The following is a 21,663-nucleotide window of genomic DNA, read 5'->3' on the forward strand; positions in this document are numbered from 1 at the left end:
GTCAGGTATTATGTAAAAACCTTGACTTTTTACGTCACATCTGAGACCTCACAACACCGCTCCCGGATGGGGTCGAACCACCAACCTATTGGTTAACAGCCGAACGCGCTAACTATTGCGCCACGGAAGCCCAAAAATTAAATGGTCGTCAGGTATTGTGGAAAAACTTTGGCTTTCTACGTTACATTTGAGATCACACAACACCGCTCCCGGATGGGCTCGAACCACCAACCTATTGGTTAACAGCCGAACGCGCTAACCATTGATCCACGGAAGCTCAGAAATTAAATGGTTGTCAGGTATTGTGGAAAAACTTTGGCTTTCTACGTTACATTTGAGACCCCACAACACCTTTCCCGGGTGGGCTCGAACCACCAACCTTTCGATTAACAGCTGGACGCGCTAACCATTGCGCCACGGAAGCCCAAAAATTAAATGCTCGTCAGGTATTGTGTAAAAACCTTGACTTTTTACGTCACATCTGAGACCTCACAACACCGCTCCCGGATGGGCTCGAACCACCAACCTATTGGTTAACAGCCGAACGCGCTAACCATTGCGCCACGGAAGCCCAAAAGTTAAATGCTCGTCAGGTATTGTGTAAAAACCTTGACTTTTTACGTCAAATCTGAGACCTCACAACACCGCTCCCGGATGGGGTCGAACCACCAACCTATTGGTTCACAGCCGAACGCGCTAACCATTGCGCCACGGAAGCCCAAAAATTAAATGGTCGTCATTTATTGTGCAAAAACTTTGGCTTTCTACGTTACATTTGAGATCCCACAACACCGCTCCCGGATGGGCTCGAACCACCAACCTATTGGTTAACAGCCGAACGTGCTAACCATTGCGCCACGGAAGCCCAAAAATTAAATGGTCGTCAGGTATTGTGGAAAAACTTTGGCTTTCTACGTTACATTTGAGATCACACAACACCGCTCCCGGATGGGCTCGAACCACCAACCTATTGGTTAACAGCCGAACGCGCTAACCATTGCGCCACGGAAGCCCAAAAATTAAATGGTCGTCAGGTGTTGTGGAAAAAACCTTGACTCTTTACGTCACATCTGAGACGTCACAACACCGCTCCCGGATGGGCTCGAACCACACACCTGTTGGTTAACAACCGAACGCGCTAACCTTTGAGCCACGGAAGCTCAGAAATTAAATGGTTGTCAGGTATTGTGGATAAGTTTGACTTTTTACGTTACATCTGAGACCCTACAACACCTCTTCCGGTTGGGCTCGAACCACCAACCTTTCGGTTAACAGCCGAACGCGCTAACCATTGCGCCAAGGAAGCCCAAAAATTTAATGGTCGTCAGGTATTGTGGCAAAACTTTGGCTTTCTACGTTACATTTGAGATCCCACACCACCGCTCCCGGTTGGGCTCGAACCACCAACCTATTGGTTAACAGCCGAACGCGCTAACCATTGCGCCACGGAAGCCCAAAAATTAAATGTTCGTCAGGTATTGTGGAAAAACTTTGGCTTTCTACGTTACGTTTGAGATCCCACAACGCCGCTCCCGGGTGGGCTCGAACCACTAACCTATTGGTTAACAGCTGAACGCGCTAACCATTGCGCCACGGAAGCCCAAAAATTAAATGCTCGTCAGGTATTGTGTAAAAACCTTGACTTTTTACGTCACATCTGAGACCTCACAACACCGCTCCCGGATGGGCTCGAACCACCAACCTATTGGTTAACAGCTGAACGCGCTAACCATTGCGCCACGGAAGCCCAAAAATTAAATGCTCGTCAAGTATTGTGTAAAAACCTTCACTTTTTACGTCACATCTGAGACCTCACAACACCGCTCCCGGATGGGCTCGAACCACCAATCTATTGGTTAACAGCCGAACGCGCTAACCATTGAGCCACGGAAGCTCAGAAATTAAATGGTTGTCAGGTATTAAGGATAAGTTATGACAAATTAAAGCAAAAATTATAAAAATAATGGTTTCAGTGAACATATGTTATTTAAAATCGAGGTGCATTTTTATTTATTGTTCAATCGAGATGAAATCACTTTTAATGAGTGTTTTATAGGGAATTAAGCTGAATTCGGTCAAACATTTCTCCAGAAAAAATGCATTCAAAAGTGTACCGAAAAAATCGCATGTTTTTCTTCTTCAAGATACAAAATCCGTGAGTACGATTTCTTATTGAAAATTGAATTTTAACAGTTTTTTGAATGAATATCGTTACATTGCTTGAATTAAAGCAAAAAGTATAAAAATAATGGTTTCAGTGAATATATTTGAAAATAGTGAAGAAATACTCAAAATATTCTTCTTTGGCCGTGAAACGTCGATTTTGAAAATGTTATTAAAAATCGAGGTACATTTTTAATTATTGTTCAATCGAGATGAAATTACTTTTAATGAGTGTTTTATAGGGAATTAAGCTGAATTCGGTCAAACATTTCTCCAGAAAAAAATGCATTTAAAAATGTACCGAAAAAATCGCATGTTTTTTTTCTTCAAGATACAAAATCCGTGACATCGATTTCTTATTTAAAATTGAATTTTAACAGTTTATTGAATGAATATCGTTACATTTGCTTGAATTAACGCAAAAATTACAAAAATAATGGTTTCAGTGGTTATATTTGAAAATAGAGAACAAATACTCAAAATGTTTTTCTCAGGTCGAGTTACGTCGATTTTGAGAATGTTATTAAAAATCGAGGTACATTTTTATTTATTGTTCAATCGAGATGAAATCACTTTTAATGAGTGTTTTATAGGGAATTAAGCTGAATTCGGTCAAAAATTTCTCCAGAAAAAAATGCATTCAAAAAATTACCGAAAAAATCGCAGGTTTTTCTTCTTCAAGACACAAAATCCGTGAATACGATTTCTTATTGAAAATTGAATTTTAACAGTTTTTTGAATGAATATCGTTACATTGCTTGAATTAAAGCAAAAAGTATTAAAATAATGGTTTCAATGAATATATTTGAAAATAGTGAAGAAATACTCAAAGTATGCTTCTTTGGCCGTGAAACGTCGATTTTGAAAATGTTGTTAAAAATCGAGGTAAATTTTTAATTATTGTTCAATCGAGATGAAATCACTTTCAATGAGTGTTTTATAGGGAATTAAGCTGAATTCGGTCAAACATTTCTCCAAAAAAAATGCATTCAAAAGTGTACCGAAAAAATCGCATGTTTTTCTTCTTCAAGATACAAAATCCGTGACAACGATTTCTTATTGAAAAATTGAATTTTAACAGTTTTTTGATTGAATATCGTTACATTTGCTTGCATTAAAGCAAAATGTATAAAAATAATGGTTTCAGTGAACATATTTGAAAATAGTGAAGAAATACTCAAAGTATGCTTCTTTGGCCGTGAAACATCGATTTTGAAATTGTTTGAGATCCCACATCACCGCTCCCGGGTGGGCTCAAACCACCAACCTATTGGTTAACAGCCGAACGCGCTAACCATTGAGCCACGGAAGCCCAAAAAATAAATGGTCGTCAGGTATTGTGGAAAAACATTGGCTTTCTACGTTACATTTGAGATCCCACATCACCCCTCCCGGGTGGGCTCGAACCACCAACCTATTGGTTAACAACCGAACGCGCTAACCATTGCGCCACGGAAGCCCAAAAACTAAATGGTCGTCAGGTATTGTGGAAAAACTTTGGTTTTCTACGTTACATGTGAGATCCCACAACACCGCTCCCGGGTGGGCTCAAACCACCAACCTATTGGTTAACAGCTGAACGCCAAAACCATTGCGCCACGGAAGCCCAAAAATTAAATGCTCGTCAGGTATTGTGTAAAAACCTTGAATTTTTACGTCACATCTGAGACCTCACAACACCGCTCCCGGATGGGCTCGAACCACCAACCTATTGGTTAACAGCGGAACGCGCTAACCATTGAGCCACGCAAGCTCCCAGCCGAACGCGCTAACCATTGCGCCACGGAAGCACAAAAGTTAAATGCTCGTCAGGTATTGTGTAAAAACCTTGACTTTTTACGTCACATCTGAGACCTCACAACACCGCTCCCGGATAGGCTCGAACCACCAACCTATTGGTTAACAGCCGAACGCGCTAACCATTGCGCCACGGAAGCCCAAAAGTTAAATGCTCGTTAGGTATTGTGTAAAAACCTTGACTTTTTACGTCACATCTGAGACCTCACAACACCGCTCCCGGATGGGCTCGAACCACCAACCTATTGGTTAACAGCCGAACGCGCTAACCATTGCGCCACGGAAGCCCAAAAATTAAATGGTCGTCAGGTATTGTGGAAAAACTTTGGCTTTCTACGTTACATTTGAGATCACACAACACCGCTCCCGGATGGGCTCGAACCACCAACCTATTGGTTAACAGCCGAACGCGCTAACCATTGATCCACGGAAGCTCAGAAATTAAATGGTTGTCAGGTATTGTGGAAAAACTTTGGCTTTCTACGTTACATTTGAGACCCCACAACACCTTTCCCGGGTGGGCTCGAACCACCAACCTTTCGATTAACAGCTGAACGCGCTAACCATTGCGCCACGGAAGCCCAAAAATTAAATGCTCGTCAGGTATTGTGTAAAAACCTTGACTTTTTACGTCACATCTGAGACCTCACAACACCGCTCCCGGATGGGCTCGAACCACCAACCTATTGGTTAACAGCCGAACGCGCTAACCATTGCGCCACGGAAGCCCAAAAGTTAAATGCTCGTCAGGTATTGTGTAAAAACCTTGACTTTTTACGTCAAATCTGAGACCTCACAACACCGCTCCCGGATGGGGTCGAACCACCAACCTATTGGTTCACAGCCGAACGCGCTAACCATTGCGCCACGGAAGCCCAAAAATTAAATGGTCGTCATTTATTGTGCAAAAACTTTGGCTTTCTACGTTACATTTGAGATCCCACAACACCGCTCCCGGATGGGCTCGAACCACCAACCTATTGGTTAACAGCCGAACGTGCTAACCATTGCGCCACGGAAGCCCAAAAATTAAATGGTCGTCAGGTATTGTGGAAAAACTTTGGCTTTCTACGTTACATTTGAGATCACACAACACCGCTCCCGGATGGGCTCGAACCACACACCTGTTGGTTAACAACCGAACGCGCTAACCTTTGAGCCACGAAAGCTCAGAAATTAAATGGTTGTCAGGTATTGTGGATAAGTTTGACTTTTTACGTTACATCTGAGACCCTACAACACCTCTTCCGGTTGGGCTCGAACCACCAACCTTTCGGTTAACAGCCGAACGCGCTAACCATTGCGCCAAGGAAGCCCAAAAATTTAAAGGTCGTCAGGTATTGTGGCAAAACTTTGGCTTTCTACGTTACATTTGAGATCCCACACCACCGCTCCCGGTTGGGCTCGAACCACCAACCTATTGGTTAACAGCCGAACGTGCTAACCATTGCGCCACGGAAGCCCAAAAATTAAATGTTCGTCAGGTATTGTGGAAAAACTTTGGCTTTCTACGTTACGTTTGAGATCCCACAACGCCGCTCCCGGGTGGGCTCGAACCACTAACCTATTGGTTAACAGCTGAACGCGCTAACCATTGCGCCACGGAAGCCCAAAAATTAAATGCTCGTCAGGTATTGTGTAAAAACCTTGACTTTTTACGTCACATCTGAGACCTCACAACACCGCTCCCGGATGGGCTCGAACCACCAACCTATTGGTTAACAGCTGAACGCGCTAACCATTGCGCCACGGAAGCCCAAAAATTAAATGCTCGTCAGGTATTGAGTAAAAACCTTCACTTTTTACGTCACATCTGAGACCTCACAACACCGCTCCCGGATGGGCTCGAACCACCAATCTATTGGTTAACAGCCGAACGCGCTAACCATTGAGCCACGGAAGCTCAGAAATTAAATGGTTGTCAGGTATTGTGGATAAGTTATGACTAATTAAAGCAAAAATTATAAAAATAATGGTTTCAGTGAACATATGTTATTTAAAATCGAGGTGCATTTTTATTTATTGTTCAATCGAGATGAAATCACTTTTAATGAGTGTTTTATAGGGAATTAAGCTGAATTCGGTCAAACATTTCTCCAGAAAAAAATGCATTCAAAAGTGTACCGAAAAAATCGCATGTTTTTCTTCTTCAAGATTCAAAATCCGTGAGTACGATTTCTTATTGAAAATTGAATTTTAACAGTTTTTTGAATGAATATCGTTACATTGCTTGAATTAAAGCAAAAAGTATAAAAATAATGGTTTCAGTGAATATATTTGAAAATAGTGAAGAAATACTCAAAATATTCTTCTTTGGCCGTGAAACGTCGATTTTGAAAATGTTATTAAAAATCGAGGTACATTTTTAATTATTGTTCAATCGAGATGAAATTACTTTTAATGAGTGTTTTATAGGGAATTAAGCTGAATTCGGTCAAACATTTCTCCAGAAAAAAATGCATTTAAAAATGTACCGAAAAAATCGCATGTTTTTTTCTTCAAGATACAAAATCCGTGACATCGATTTCTTATTTAAAATTGAATTTTAACAGTTTATTGAATGAATATCGTTACATTTGCTTGAATTAACGCAAAAATTACAAAAATAATGGTTTCAGTGGTTATATTTGAAAATAGAGAACAAATACTCAAAATGTTTTTCTCAGGTCGAGTTACGTCGATTTTGAGAATGTTATTAAAAATCGAGGTACATTTTTATTTATTGTTCAATCGAGATGAAATCACTTTTAATGAGTGTTTTATAGGGAATTAAGCTGAATTCGGTCAAAAATTTCTCCAGAAAAAAATGCATTCAAAAAATTACCGAAAAAATCGCAGGTTTTTCTTCTTCAAGACACAAAATCCGTGAATACGATTTCTTATTGAAAATTGAATTTTAACAGTTTTTTGAATGAATATCGTTACATTGCTTGAATTAAAGCAAAAAGTATTAAAATAATGGTTTCAATGAATATATTTGAAAATAGTGAAGAAATACTCAAAGTATGCTTCTTTGGCCGTGAAACGTCGATTTTGAAAATGTTGTTAAAAATCGAGGTAAATTTTTAATTATTGTTCAATCGAGATGAAATCACTTTCAATGAGTGTTTTATAGGGAATTAAGCTGAATTCGGTCAAACATTTCTCCAAAAAAAAATGCATTCAAAAGTGTACCGAAAAAATCGCATGTTTTTCTTCTTCAAGATACAAAATCCGTGACAACGATTTCTTATTGAAAAATTGAATTTTAACAGTTTTTTGATTGAATATCGTTACATTTGCTTGAATTAAAGCAAAATGTATAAAAATAATGGTTTCAGTGAACATATTTGAAAATAGTGAAGAAATACACAAAGTATGCTTCTTTGGCCGTGAAACATCGATTTTGAAATTGTTTGAGATCCCACATCACCGCTCCCGGGTGGGCTCAAACCACCAACCTATTGGTTAACAGCCGAACGCGCTAACCATTGAGCCACGGAAGCCCAAAAAATAAATGGTCGTCAGGTATTGTGGAAAAACATTGGCTTTCTACGTTACATTTGAGATCCCACATCACCCCTCCCGGGTGGGCTCGAACCACCAACCTATTGGTTAACAACCGAACGCGCTAACCATTGCGCCACGGAAGCCCAAAAACTAAATGGTCGTCAGGTATTGTGGAAAAACTTTGGTTTTCTACGTTACATGTGAGATCCCACAACACCGCTCCCGGGTGGGCTCAAACCACCAACCTATTGGTTAACAGCTGAACGCCAAAACCATTGCGCCACGGAAGCCCAAAAATTAAATGCTCGTCAGGTATTGTGTAAAAACCTTGAATTTTTACGTCACATCTGAGACCTCACAACACCGCTCCCGGATGGGCTCGAACCACCAACCTATTGGTTAACAGCGGAACGCGCTAACCATTGAGCCACGCAAGCTCCCAGCCGAACGCGCTAACCATTGCGCCACGGAAGCACAAAAGTTAAATGCTCGTCAGGTATTGTGTAAAAACCTTGACTTTTTACGTCACATCTGAGACCTCACAACACCGCTCCCGGATGGGCTCGAACCACCAACCTATTGGTTAACAGCTGAACGCGCTAACCATTGCGCCACGGAAGCCCAAAAATTAAATGCTCGTCAGGTATTGTGTAAAAACCTTCACTTTTTACGTCACATCTGAGACCTCACAACACCGCTCCCGGATGGGCTCGAACCACCAATCTATTGGTTAACAGCCGAACGCGCTAACCATTGAGCCACGGAAGCACAGAAATTAAATGGTTGTCAGGTATTGTGGATAAGTTATGACTAATTAAAGCAAAAAGTATAAAAATAATGGTTTCAGTGAACATATGTTATTTAAAATCGAGGTGCATTTTTATTTATTGTTCAATCGAGATGAAATCACTTTTAATGAGTGTTTTATAGGGAATTAAGCTGAATTCGGTCAAACATTTCTCCAAAAAAAAATGCATTCAAAAGTGTACCGAAAAAATCGCATGTTTTTCTTCTTCAAGATACAAAATCCGTGACAACGATTTCTTATTGAAAAATTGAATTTTAACAGTTTTTTGATTGAATATCGTTACATTTGCTTGAATTAAAGCAAAATGTATAAAAATAATGGTTTCAGTGAACATATTTGAAAATAGTGAAGAAATACACAAAGTATGCTTCTTTGGCCGTGAAACATCGATTTTGAAATTGTTTGAGATCCCACATCACCGCTCCCGGGTGGGCTCAAACCACCAACCTATTGGTTAACAGCCGAACGCGCTAACCATTGAGCCACGGAAGCCCAAAAAATAAATGGTCGTCAGGTATTGTGGAAAAACATTGGCTTTCTACGTTACATTTGAGATCCCACATCACCCCTCCCGGGTGGGCTCGAACCACCAACCTATTGGTTAACAACCGAACGCGCTAACCATTGCGCCACGGAAGCCCAAAAACTAAATGGTCGTCAGGTATTGTGGAAAAACTTTGGTTTTCTACGTTACATGTGAGATCCCACAACACCGCTCCCGGGTGGGCTCAAACCACCAACCTATTGGTTAACAGCTGAACGCCAAAACCATTGCGCCACGGAAGCCCAAAAATTAAATGCTCGTCAGGTATTGTGTAAAAACCTTGAATTTTTACGTCACATCTGAGACCTCACAACACCGCTCCCGGATGGGCTCGAACCACCAACCTATTGGTTAACAGCGGAACGCGCTAACCATTGAGCCACGCAAGCTCCCAGCCGAACGCGCTAACCATTGCGCCACGGAAGCACAAAAGTTAAATGCTCGTCAGGTATTGTGTAAAAACCTTGACTTTTTACGTCACATCTGAGACCTCACAACACCGCTCCCGGATGGGCTCGAACCACCAACCTATTGGTTAACAGCTGAACGCGCTAACCATTGCGCCACGGAAGCCCAAAAATTAAATGCTCGTCAGGTATTGTGTAAAAACCTTCACTTTTTACGTCACATCTGAGACCTCACAACACCGCTCCCGGATGGGCTCGAACCACCAATCTATTGGTTAACAGCCGAACGCGCTAACCATTGAGCCACGGAAGCACAGAAATTAAATGGTTGTCAGGTATTGTGGATAAGTTATGACTAATTAAAGCAAAAAGTATAAAAATAATGGTTTCAGTGAACATATGTTATTTAAAATCGAGGTGCATTTTTATTTATTGTTCAATCGAGATGAAATCACTTTTAATGAGTGTTTTATAGGGAATTAAGCTGAATTCGGTCAAACATTTCTCCAGAAAAAAATGCATTCAAAAGTGTACCGAAAAAATCGCATGTTTTTCTTCTTCAAGATACAAAATCCGTGAGTACGATTTCTTATTGAAAATTGAATTTTAACAGTTTTTTGAATGAATATCGTCACATTGCTTGAATTAAAGCAAAAAGTATAAAAATAATGGTTTCAGTGAATATATTTGAAAATAGTGAAGAAATACTCAAAATATGCTTCTTTGGCCGTGAAACGTCGATTTTGAAAATGTTATTAAAAATCGAGGTACATTTTTAATTATTGTTCAATCGAGATGAAATTACTTTTAATGAGTGTTTTATAGGGAATTAAGCTGAATTCGGTCAAACATTTCTCCAGAAAAAAATGCATTTAAAAATGTACCGAAAAAATCGCATGTTTTTTTTCTTCAAGATACAAAATCCGTGACATCGATTTCTTATTTAAAATTGAATTTTAACAGTTTATTGAATGAATATCGTTACATTTGCTTGAATTAACGCAAAAATTACAAAAATAATGGTTTCAGTGGTTATATTTGAAAATAGAGAACAAATACTCAAAATGTTTTTCTCAGGTCGAGTTACGTCGATTTTGAGAATGTTATTAAAAATCGAGGTACATTTTTATTTATTGTTCAATCGAGATGAAATCACTTTTAATGAGTGTTTTATAGGGAATTAAGCTGAATTCGGTCAAAAATTTCTCCAGAAAAAAATGCATTCAAAAAATTACCGAAAAAATCGCAGGTTTTTCTTCTTCAAGACACAAAATCGGTGAATACGATTTCTTATTGAAAATTGAATTTTAACAGTTTTTTGAATGAATATCGTTACATTGCTTGAATTAAAGCAAAAAGTATTAAAATAATGGTTTCAATGAATATATTTGAAAATAGTGAAGAAATACTCAAAGTATGCTTCTTTGGCCGTGAAACGTCGATTTTGAAAATGTTGTTAAAAATCGAGGTAAATTTTTAATTATTGTTCAATCGAGATGAAATCACTTTCAATGAGTGTTTTATAGGGAATTAAGCTGAATTCGGTCAAACATTTCTCCAAAAAAAATGCATTCAAAAGTGTACCGAAAAAATCGCATGTTTTTCTTCTTCAAGATACAAAATCCGTGACAACGATTTCTTATTGAAAAATTGAATTTTAACAGTTTTTTGATTGAACATCGTTACATTTGCTTGAATTAAAGCAAAATGTATAAAAATAATGGTTTCAGTGAACATATTTGAAAATAGTGAAGAAATACTCAAAGTTTGCTTCTTTGGCCGTGAAACATCGATTTTGAAATTGTTTGAGATCCCACATCACCGCTCCCGGGTGGGCTCAAACCACCAACCTATTGGTTAACAGCCGAACGCGCTAACCATTGAGCCACGGAAGCCCAAAAAATAAATGGTCGTCAGGTATTGTGGAAAAACATTGGCTTTCTACGTTATATTTGAAATCCCACATCACCCCTCCCGGGTGGGCTCGAACCACCAACCTATTGGTTAACAACCGAACGCGCTAACCATTGCGCCACGGAAGCCCAAAAACTAAATGGTCGTCAGGTATTGTGGAAAAACTTTGGTTTTCTACGTTACATGTGAGATCCCACAACACCGCTCCCGGGTGGGCTCAAACCACCAACCTATTGGTTAACAGCTGAACGCGCTAACCATTGCGCCACGGAAGCCCAAAAATTAAATGCTCGTCAGGTATTGTGTAAAAACCTTGAATTTTTACGTCACATCTGAGACCTCACAACACCGCTCCCGGATGGGCTCGAACCACCAACCTATTGGTTAACAGCGGAACGCGCTAACCATTGAGCCACGCAAGCTCCCAGCCGAACGCGCTAACCATTGCGCCACGGAAGCACAAAAGTTAAATGCTCGTCAGGTATTGTGTAAAAACCTTGACTTTTTACGTCACATCTGAGACCTCACAACACCGCTCCCGGATAGGCTCGAACCACCAACCTATTGGTTAACAGCCGAACGCGCTAACCATTGCGCCACGGAAGCCCAAAAGTTAAATGCTCGTTAGGTATTGTGTAAAAACCTTGACTTTTTACGTCACATCTGAGACCTCACAACACCGCTCCCGGATGGGCTCGAACCACCAACCTATTGGTTAACAGCCGTACGCGCTAACCATTGCGCCACGGAAGCCCAAAAGTTAAATGCTCGTCAGGTATTATGTAAAAACCTTGACTTTTTACGTCACATCTGAGACCTCACAACACCGCTCCCGGATGGGGTCGAACCACCAACTTATTGGTTAACAGCCGAACGCGCTAACTATTGCGCCACGGAAGCCCAAAAATTAAATGGTCGTCAGGTATTGTAAAAAAACTTTGGCTTTCTACGTTACATTTGAGATCACACAACACCGCTCCCGGATGGGCTCGAACCACCAACCTATTGGTTAACAGCCGAACGCGCTAACCATTGATCCACGGAAGCTCAGAAATTAAATGGTTGTCAGGTATTGTGGAAAAACTTTGGCTTTCTACGTTACATTTGAGACCCCACAACACCTTTCCCGGGTGGGCTCGAACCACCAACCTTTCGATTAACAGCTGAACGCGCTAACCATTGCGCCACGGAAGCCCAAAAATTAAATGCTCGTCAGGTATTGTGTAAAAACCTTGACTTTTTACGTCACATCTGAGACCTCACAACACCGCTCCCGGATGGGCTCGAACCACCAACCTATTGGTTAACAGCCGAACGCGCTAACCATTGCGCCACGGAAGCCCAAAAATTAAATGCTCGTCAGGTATTGTGTAAAAACCTTCACTTTTTACGTCACATCTGAGACCTCACAACACCGCTCCCGGATGGGCTCGAACCACCAATCTATTGGTTAACAGCCGAACGCGCTAACCATTGCGCCACGGAAGCCCAAAAATTAAATGGTCGTCATTTATTGTGCAAAAACTTTGGCTTTCTACGTTACATTTGAGATCCCACAACACCGCTCCCGGATGGGCTCGAACCACCAACCTATTGGTTAACAGCCAAACGTGCTAACCATTGCGCCACGGAAGCCCAAAAATTACATGGTCGTCAGGTATTGTGGAAAAACTTTGGCTTTCTACGTTACATTTGAGATCACACAACACCGCTCCCGGGTGGGCTCGAACCACCAACCTATTGGTTAACAGCCGAACGCGCTAACCATTGCGCCACGGAAGCCAAGAAATTAAAAGGTTGTCAGGTATTGTGGAAAAGTTTTGACTTTTCACGCTACGTCTGAGACCCCACAACACCTCTCTCGGGTGGGCTCGAACCACCAACCTTTTGAATAACAGCTGAGCGCGCTAACCATTGCGCCACGGAAGCCCAAAAATTAAATGTTCGTCAGGTATTGTGGAAAAACTCTGACATTTTACGTTACATCTGAGACGTCACAACACCGCTCCAGGGAGGGCTCAAACAACCAGTCTTCTGAATTGCAGCTGAACGCGCTAACCATTGCGCCACGGAAGCCCATAAATTAAATGGTCGTCAGGTATTGTGGAAAAACCTTGACTTTTTACGTTACATCTGAGACCTCACAACACCGCTCCCAGATGGGCTCGAACCACCAACCTTTCAGTCGGTTAATAGCCGAACGCGCTAACCATTGCGCCACGGAAGCCCAAATATTAAATGGTCGTCAGGTATTGTGGAAAAACCTTGACTTCTTACGTCACATCTGAGACCTCACAACACCGCTCCCGGGTGGGCTCGAACCTTCAACCTTTTGTCAGGTACGCCACAAGAAATAATGAAGAGATTCCCTGATGTTTTTGACACGGTAGGAAAACTCCCGGGACAACATCACATGAAACTTCGCCCGGATGCGATCCCAACAAGAACACCAGCCCGCAAAATCCCGATCCAACTGATTCCACGGGTTGAAGCCGAAATACAACGCATGGTCGCTGCTCAGGTCATAGTTCCTGTCACCGAACACACAGAATGGCTTCATCCAATGGTAGTGGTTCCCAAACCAGGCAATGACATCCGCATTTGTTTGGATCCGCGCAATTTGAACAAGGCACTATTAAGAGAACACTATCCCATGCCAACATCCCAACAAATCTTCTCTGAGTTATCTGACGCCCAAGTTTTCACCGCATTGGATGCCAAATCGGCCTTTTGGCAAATCGAACTTACACCAGAGAGCTCTCGAATGTGCACCTTTGCAACGCCATTTGGAAATTTCCGATTCACGCGTCTACCCTACGGGATATCCACTGCTTCTGAATACTGCCAAAGGATAATGAATTCTATATTTGGCGATATACCTCGAACACGAATTGCCACAGACGACTTCCTTATACACGGTTCAAACGAAGCAGAACACAACAAAATCCTATATACAGTATTGGAACGGGCGCAAAGAAAAGGACTGATGTTTAATTCCAAAAAGATCCAACTAGCCGTTACCCGCATCAAATATCTCGGTCATATCATATCTCCCAAGGGCGTCGAAACTGATCCGGAGAAGGTTGGAGCGATCAGAGAACTACCACCACCAGCGGACAAACCGGCACTACTAAGATTTCTGGGCATGGTTAACTTCATGGCAAATTATATTTCTGGATATTCCGAACGAACTGCTCCCCTACGGCCTCTTCTCAAGCAAGACACAGTATTTCGATGGGATGAAACCCACCAAGACGCTTATGACGACTTGAAACAAGCCATCACTTAAGCGCCAGTGTTAACATTTTACAATCCCAAACTACATAACACTGTATCCGTCGACGCTAGTCAACATGGAATTGGTGCCGTACTTCTGCAGCAAGGCAAACCTATTGAATACGCGTCGATGACCTTTACATCCGCACAAACGCGCTACGCTCAAATTGAAAAGGAGCTGCTCGCCATATTATATGCATGCGAACACTTTCATTATTATGTGGCAGCCGCCCCACTAACAGTGCAGACAGACCACAAGCCGCTGCTTGCCATTATCCGGAAGCCGTTCCATCTTCTCTCTCCAAGGCTCCAGCGCCTAACATTGCGGTTGGCGCGGTATGACCCGACATTAATTTATGTTCCTGGTACCAAGCTTTTCATCGCTGACGCCCTCTCGAGAGTACCACAACCCAACTGCACAATGACAACGGACTTTTTGGAAGGTCCCGCTGCAACAATATATACTCTGACCACTATTTCCGATGACCGACTCCGCAAGTTCCAACACGCAACAAATCAAGATCCTGACCTGCAACAGATTCAAAGCTACGTGGAAAATGGCTGGCCCTTGCATCACAAGTCAATCCGTCTTCCTGGCGTAAGGGCATTCTGGGCACTACAGGAGGAAATACACTCACAGAACGGACTCCTATACAGAGGCGATCGTCTGTTGGTTCCGGCAATATTACAAGGAGACACTATGAAGCAGATACACGCCATACATCAAGGTGTTACAGCTTGTCTCGCAAAAGCCAAAATGAATGTATACTGGCCGACAATGACTGCCGACATTACCAGATTTATAGCAAATTGCCCCGTTTGCAAGGAAAGAGAACGCGCAAACACTGCGATGCCTTTACATCCCTTGACAATTCCACCACATGCATGGCACACGGTCTCGTCTGATCTGTTCAAATTCCGCTCTAAAAACTATATTCTTCTGATTGACCACTTTTCGAAATATGTAGAAGCCCAAGAATTGACATTTTTGGGCTTCCGTGGCGCAATGATTAGCGCGTTCAGCTGTTAATCGAAAGGCTGAAGGTTCGAGCCCACCCGGGAGAGGTGTTGTGGGGTCTCAGATGTAGCGTAAAAAGTCAAAACTTTTCCACAATACGTGACAACCATTTAATTTCTGAGCTTGCGTGGCTCAATGGTTAGCGCGTTCGGCTGTTAACCAATAGGTTGGTGGTTCGAGCCCATCCGGGAGCGGTGTTGTGGGATCTCAAATGTAACGTAGAAAACCAAAGTTTTTCCACAATACCTGACGACCATTTAGTTTTTGGGCTTCCGTGGCGCAATGGTTAGCGCGTTCGGTTGTTAACCAATAGGTTGGTGGTTCGAGCCCACCCGGGAGGGGTGATGTGGGATCTCAAATGTAACGTAGAAAGCCAATGTTTTTCCACAATACCTGACGACCATTTATTTTTTGGGCTTCCTTGGCGCAATGGTTAGCGCGTTCGGCTGTTAACCGAAAGGTTGGTGGTTCGCGCCCAACCGGGAGAGGTGTTGTAGGGTCTCAGATGTAACGTAATAAGTCATAACTTATCCACAATACCTGACGACCATTTAATTTTTGGGCTTCCGTGGCGCAATGGTTAGCGCGTTCGGCTGTAAACCAATAGGTTGGTGGTTCGAGCCCATCCGGGAGCGGTGTTGTGAGGTCTCAGATGTGACGTAAAAAGTCAAGGTTTTTCCACAATACCTGACGAACATTTAATTTTTGGGCTTCCTTGGCGCAATGGTTAGCGCGTTCGACTGTTAACCGAAAGGTTGGTGGTTCGAGCCCAACCGGGAGAGGTGTTGTAGGGTCTCAGATGTAACGTAATAAGTCATAACTCAGTGCCGTCTTATCCATTGGGCCCGTTGGGCACTGGCCCAGGGGCCCCTTAAGAACAGGGGCCCCATAATTGTCAAATAATACTCATTTTACATTTCTTGTCAGAAGAAAACCACTAGAAAATATAAACTATTTTCCATCGGTCATTCAGTCTTTTCAATGAAAAATTTGGCCTTCGAACTTGAAAAATGTAAAACTAAAAATCTGAGACCTATAAGATAGTCACCCATTGCCTAGGCTTTTATGTTATCCCTCCTCCCCATGGCCTCACTTCACAACCGCACATCGGCTTATTTATTTAGTTTGAAACCTTCTCTTTAAATCAGACTCAGTCTAAACTGTCACTTTGCCCATGCGCATAGAGAAAACCTGGAATTTTCTTGCTCATTCTCGCTGTTAGGTGGCATGTGGATGTGGGGTACAAGTCTATTTCTTTCCCTGCTGAAAGTAGACAACTCTGTTTAAAATATAATGCCTATTATGAATAAAATTATGGCTGAGATGTTAGACAAACTATAAATAGAGATTATTAGTGATCAAATCAAAAATGAAACATAATACTTTGAGCGGTGCCCAGAAGATAAAACGAGCTGCGCAGGAGAAAGAGAAAGCTGACAAACTTCGCAAGGTAACATCATGAGAAGTGCTGAGCCTGGTAAAATTACTCTTTCAACAATATCACCGAAGCCCTCAACGACTACCACAGTTCCAACCGACATTGCAGTGGAGTCATCACTTGTTCCTACAACTGATCCAGATGAGGATATTCCACCAGTGGAAGTGCCTAAATGTGAAACGAAAACATCTTCCTTCCAGGAAACAGATGTAGGCTATGGGTAATCGGCAATCCTAACACAGTTGAATGCTGGATTCGAAATGGGCCGACATCTTGTCAGAACCATGAAAAGACCTTTCCAAGATACGCCGAGTGTATAAAGAGGATGGAGATAGCATTAGAATTCCAAGACAAGATATTTGCCAAAAAATGTGTTCAAACGTGAATTACGTAATGGCGATCCAAAAAATGATCGACTTCGATCCAATTCTAAAGGAATTTTCAAGGAAGAAAGTGCACAAATGTTTCTAGCTTTGCGTTCACTATTAAATTTGTAGACTTTCGTTTGAAGGAAATAATAAATATTTTTATTTCTCGATTAATTTGATTTGTATAGGGGACTAGGGGGCCCAATATACTGCACTGCCCAGGGGCCCATATAGCACCAAAGACGGCCCTGTCATAACTTATCCACAATACCTGACAACCATTTAATTTCTGAGCTTCCGTGGCTCAATGGTTAGCGCGTTCGGCTGTTAACCAATAGGTTGGTGGTTCGAGCCCATCCGGAAGCGGTGTTGTGAGGTCTCAGATGTGACGTAAAAAACCAAGGTTTTTACACAATACCTGACGAGCATTTAATTTTTGGGCTTCCGTGGCGCAACCACCAACCTATTGGTTAACAGCCGAACGCGCTAACCATTGAGCCACGGAAGCCCAAAAATTAAATGTTCGTCAGGTATTGTGGAAAAACTCTGACATTTTACGTTACATCTGAGACCTCACAACACCGCTCCCGGATGGGCTCAAACCACCAACCTATTGGTTAACAGCCGAACGCGCTAACCTTTGAGCCACGGAAGCTCAGAAATTAAATGGTTGTCAGGTATTGTGGATAAGTTATGACTTTTTACGTTACATCTGAGACCCTACAACACCTCTTCCGGTTGGGCTCGAACCACCAACCTTTCGCTTAACAGCCGAACGCGCTAACCATTGCGCCAAGGAAGCCCAAAAATTTTAAGGGTCGTCAGGTATTGTGGCAAAACTTTGGCTTTCTACGTTACATTTGAGATCCCACACCACCGCTCCCGGGTGGGCTCGAACCACCAACCTATTGGTTAACAGCCGAACGCGCTAACCATTGAGCCACGGAAGCTCAGAAATTAAATGGTTGTCACGTATTGTGGATAAGTTTTGACTTTTTACGTTACATCTGAGACCTCACAACACCGCTCCCGGATGGGCTCGAACCACCAACCTATTGGTTAACAGCCGAACGCGCTAACCATTGCGCCACGGAAGCCCAAAAATTAAATGGTCGTCAGGTGTTGTGGAAAAACCTTGACTCTTTACGTCACATCTGAGACGTCACAACACCGCTCCCGGATGGGCTCGAACCACACACCTGTTGGTTAACAACCGAACGCGCTAACCTTTGAGCCACGGAAGCTCAGAAATTAAATGGTTGTCAGGTATTGTGGATAAGTTTGACTTTTTACGTTACATCTGAGACCCTACAACACCTCTTCCGGTTGGGCTCGAACCACCAACCTTTCGGTTAACAGCCGAACGCGCTAACCATTGCGCCAAGGAAGCCCAAAAATTTAATGGTCGTCAGGTATTGTGGCAAAACTTTGGCTTTCTACGTTACATTTGAGATCCCACACCACCGCTCCCGGGTGGGCTCGAACCACCAACCTATTGGTTAACAGCCGAACGCGCTAACCATTGCGCCACGGAAGTCCAAAAATTAAATGGTCGTCAGGTATTGTGGAAAAACTTTGGCTTTCTACGTTACGTTTGAGATCCCACAACGCCGCTCCCGGGTGGGCTCGAACCACTAACCTATTGGTTAACAGCTGAACGCGCTAACCATTGCGCCACGGAAGCCCAAAAATTAAATGCTCGTCAGGTATTGTGTAAAAACCTTGACTTTTTACGTCACATCTGAGACCTCACAACACCGCTCCCGGATGGGCTCGAACCACCAACCTATTGGTTAACAGCTGAACGCGCTAACCATTGCGCCACGGAAGCCCAAAAATTAAATGCTCGTCAGGTATTGTGTAAAAACCTTCACTTTTTACGTCACATCTGAGACCTCACAACACCGCTCCCGGATGGGCTCGAACCACCAATCTATTGGTTAACAGCCGAACGCGCTAACCATTGAGCCACGGAAGCTCAGAAATTAAATGGTTGTCAGGTATTGTGGATAAGTTATGACTAATTAAAGCAAAAAGTATAAAAATAATGGTTTCAGTGAACATATGTTATTAAAAATCGAGGTGCATTTTTATTTATTGTTCAATCGAGATGAAATCACTTTTAATGAGTGTTTTATAGGGAATTAAGCTGAATTCGGTCAAACATTTCTCCAGAAAAAAATGCATTCAAAAGTGTACCGAAAAAATCGCATGTTTTTCTTCTTCAAGATACAAAATCCGTGAGTACGATTTCTTATTGAAAATTGAATTTTAACAGTTTTTTGAATGAATATCGTTACATTGCTTGAATTAAAGCAAAAAGTATAAAAATAATGGTTTCAGTGAATATATTTGAAAATAGTGAAGAAATACTCAAAATATGCTTCTTTGGCCGTGAAACGTCGATTTTGAAAATGTTATTAAAAATCGAGGTACATTTTTAATTATTGTTCAATCGAGATGAAATCACTTTTAATGAGTGTTTTATAGGGAATTAAGCTGAATTCGGTCAAACATTTCTCCAGAAAAAAATGCATTTAAAAATGTACCGAAAAAATCGCATGTTTTTTTTCTTCAAGATACAAAACCCGTGACAACGATTTCTTATTGAAAAATTGAATTTTAACAGTTTTTTGATTGAATATCGTTACATTTGCTTGAATTAAAGCAAAATGTATAAAAATAATGGTTTCAGTGAACATATTTGAAAATAGTGAAGAAATACTCAAAGTATGCTTCTTTGGCCGTGAAACATCGATTTTGAAATTGTTTGAGATCCCACATCACCGCTCCCGGGTGGGCTCAAACCACCAACCTATTGGTTAACAGCCGAACGCGCTAACCATTGAGCCACGGAAGCTCAGAAATTAAATGGTTGTCAGGTATTGTGGATAAGTTATGACTTATTAAGTTACATTTGAGACCCTACAACACCTCTCCCGGTTGGGCGCGAACCACCAACCTTTCGGTTAACAGCCGAACGCGCTAACCATTGCGCCAAGGAAGCCCAAAAAATAAATGGTCGTCAGGTATTGTGGAAAAACATTGGCTTTCTACGTTACATTTGAGATCCCACATCACCCCTCCCGGGTGGGCTCGAACCACCAACCTATTGGTTAACAACCGAACGCGCTAACCATTGCGCCACGGAAGCCCAAAAACTAAATGGTCGTCAGGTATTGTGGAAAAACTTTGGTTTTCTACGTTACATGTGAGATCCCACAACACCGCTCCCGGGTGGGCTCAAACCACCAACCTATTGGTTAACAGCTGAACGCGCTAACCATTGCGCCACGGAAGCCCAAAAATTAAATGCTCGTCAGGTATTGTGTAAAAACCTTGACTTTTTACGTCACATCTGAGACCTCACAACACCGCTCCCGGATGGGCTCGAACCACCAACCTATTGGTTAACAGCCGAACGCGCTAACCATTGAGCCACGCAAGCTCCCAGCCGAACGCGCTAACCATTGCGCCACGGAAGCACAAAAGTTAAATGCTCGTCAGGTATTGTGTAAAAACCTTGACTTTTTACGTCACATCTGAGACCTCACAACACCGCTCCCGGATGGGCTCGAACCACCAACCTATTGGTTAACAGCCGAACGCGCTAACCATTGCGCCACGGAAGCCCAAAAGTTAAATGCTCGTTAGGTATTGTGTAAAAACCTTGACTTTTTACGTCACATCTGAGACCTCACAACACCGCTCCCGGATGGGCTCGAACCACCAACCTATTGGTTAACAGCCGAACGCGCTAACCATTGCGCCACGGAAGCCCAAAAGTTAAATGCTCGTCAGGTATTATGTAAAAACCTTGACTTTTTACGTCACATCTGAGACCTCACAACACCGCTCCCGGATGGGGTCGAACCACCAACCTATTGGTTAACAGCCGAACGCGCTAACTATTGCGCCACGGAAGCCCAAAAATTAAATGGTCGTCAGGTATTGTGGAAAAACTTTGGCTTTCTACGTTACATTTGAGATCACACAACACCGCTCCCGGATGGGCTCGAACCACCAACCTATTGGTTAACAGCCGAACGCGCTAACCATTGATCCACGGAAGCTCAGAAATTAAATGGTTGTCAGGTATTGTGGAAAAACTTTGGCTTTCTACGTTACATTTGAGACCCCACAACACCTTTCCCGGGTGGGCTCGAACCACCAACCTTTCGATTAACAGCTGAACGCGCTAACCATTGCGCCACGGAAGCCCAAAAATTAAATGCTCGTCAGGTATTGTGTAAAAACCTTGACTTTTTACGTCACATCTGAGACCTCACAACACCGCTCCCGGATGGGCTCGAACCACCAACCTATTGGTTAACAGCCGAACGCGCTAACCATTGCGCCACGGAAGCCCAAAAGTTAAATGCTCGTCAGGTATTGTGTAAAAACCTTGACTTTTTACGTCAAATCTGAGACCTCACAACAC

The 21,663-nt window shown here is 42.4% G+C and overlaps 4 non-coding genes across 4 annotated transcripts; 1 reads left to right on the plus strand and 3 right to left on the minus strand.

The window, feature by feature from the left end:
* Positions 1–645: 645 nt before the first annotated feature.
* On the minus strand, positions 646–718 carry TRNAH-GUG (transfer RNA histidin (anticodon GUG)). Its single transcript has one exon. It is a non-coding gene; the product is annotated as a tRNA-His (tRNA).
* A 4,044-nt stretch (positions 719–4,762) lies between these two features.
* On the minus strand, positions 4,763–4,835 carry TRNAH-GUG (transfer RNA histidin (anticodon GUG)). The gene has a single exon. It is a non-coding gene; the product is annotated as a tRNA-His (tRNA).
* Positions 4,836–13,272: 8,437 nt separating this feature from the next.
* On the minus strand, positions 13,273–13,349 carry TRNAN-AUU (transfer RNA asparagine (anticodon AUU)). Its single transcript is given in 2 exon segments — positions 13,273–13,308; positions 13,313–13,349. It is a non-coding gene; the product is annotated as a tRNA-Asn (tRNA).
* A 2,629-nt stretch (positions 13,350–15,978) lies between these two features.
* On the plus strand, positions 15,979–16,051 carry TRNAY-GUA (transfer RNA tyrosine (anticodon GUA)). The gene has a single exon. It is a non-coding gene; the product is annotated as a tRNA-Tyr (tRNA).
* Positions 16,052–21,663: the final 5,612 nt, after the last annotated feature.

The sequence above is a fragment of the Phalangium opilio genome, unplaced genomic scaffold (genome assembly GCF_054372755.1).
Source record: "Phalangium opilio isolate 3A_F unplaced genomic scaffold, DU_Popi_V2 ptg000101l_1, whole genome shotgun sequence".
Lineage (NCBI taxonomy): Eukaryota > Metazoa > Arthropoda > Arachnida > Opiliones > Phalangiidae > Phalangium > Phalangium opilio.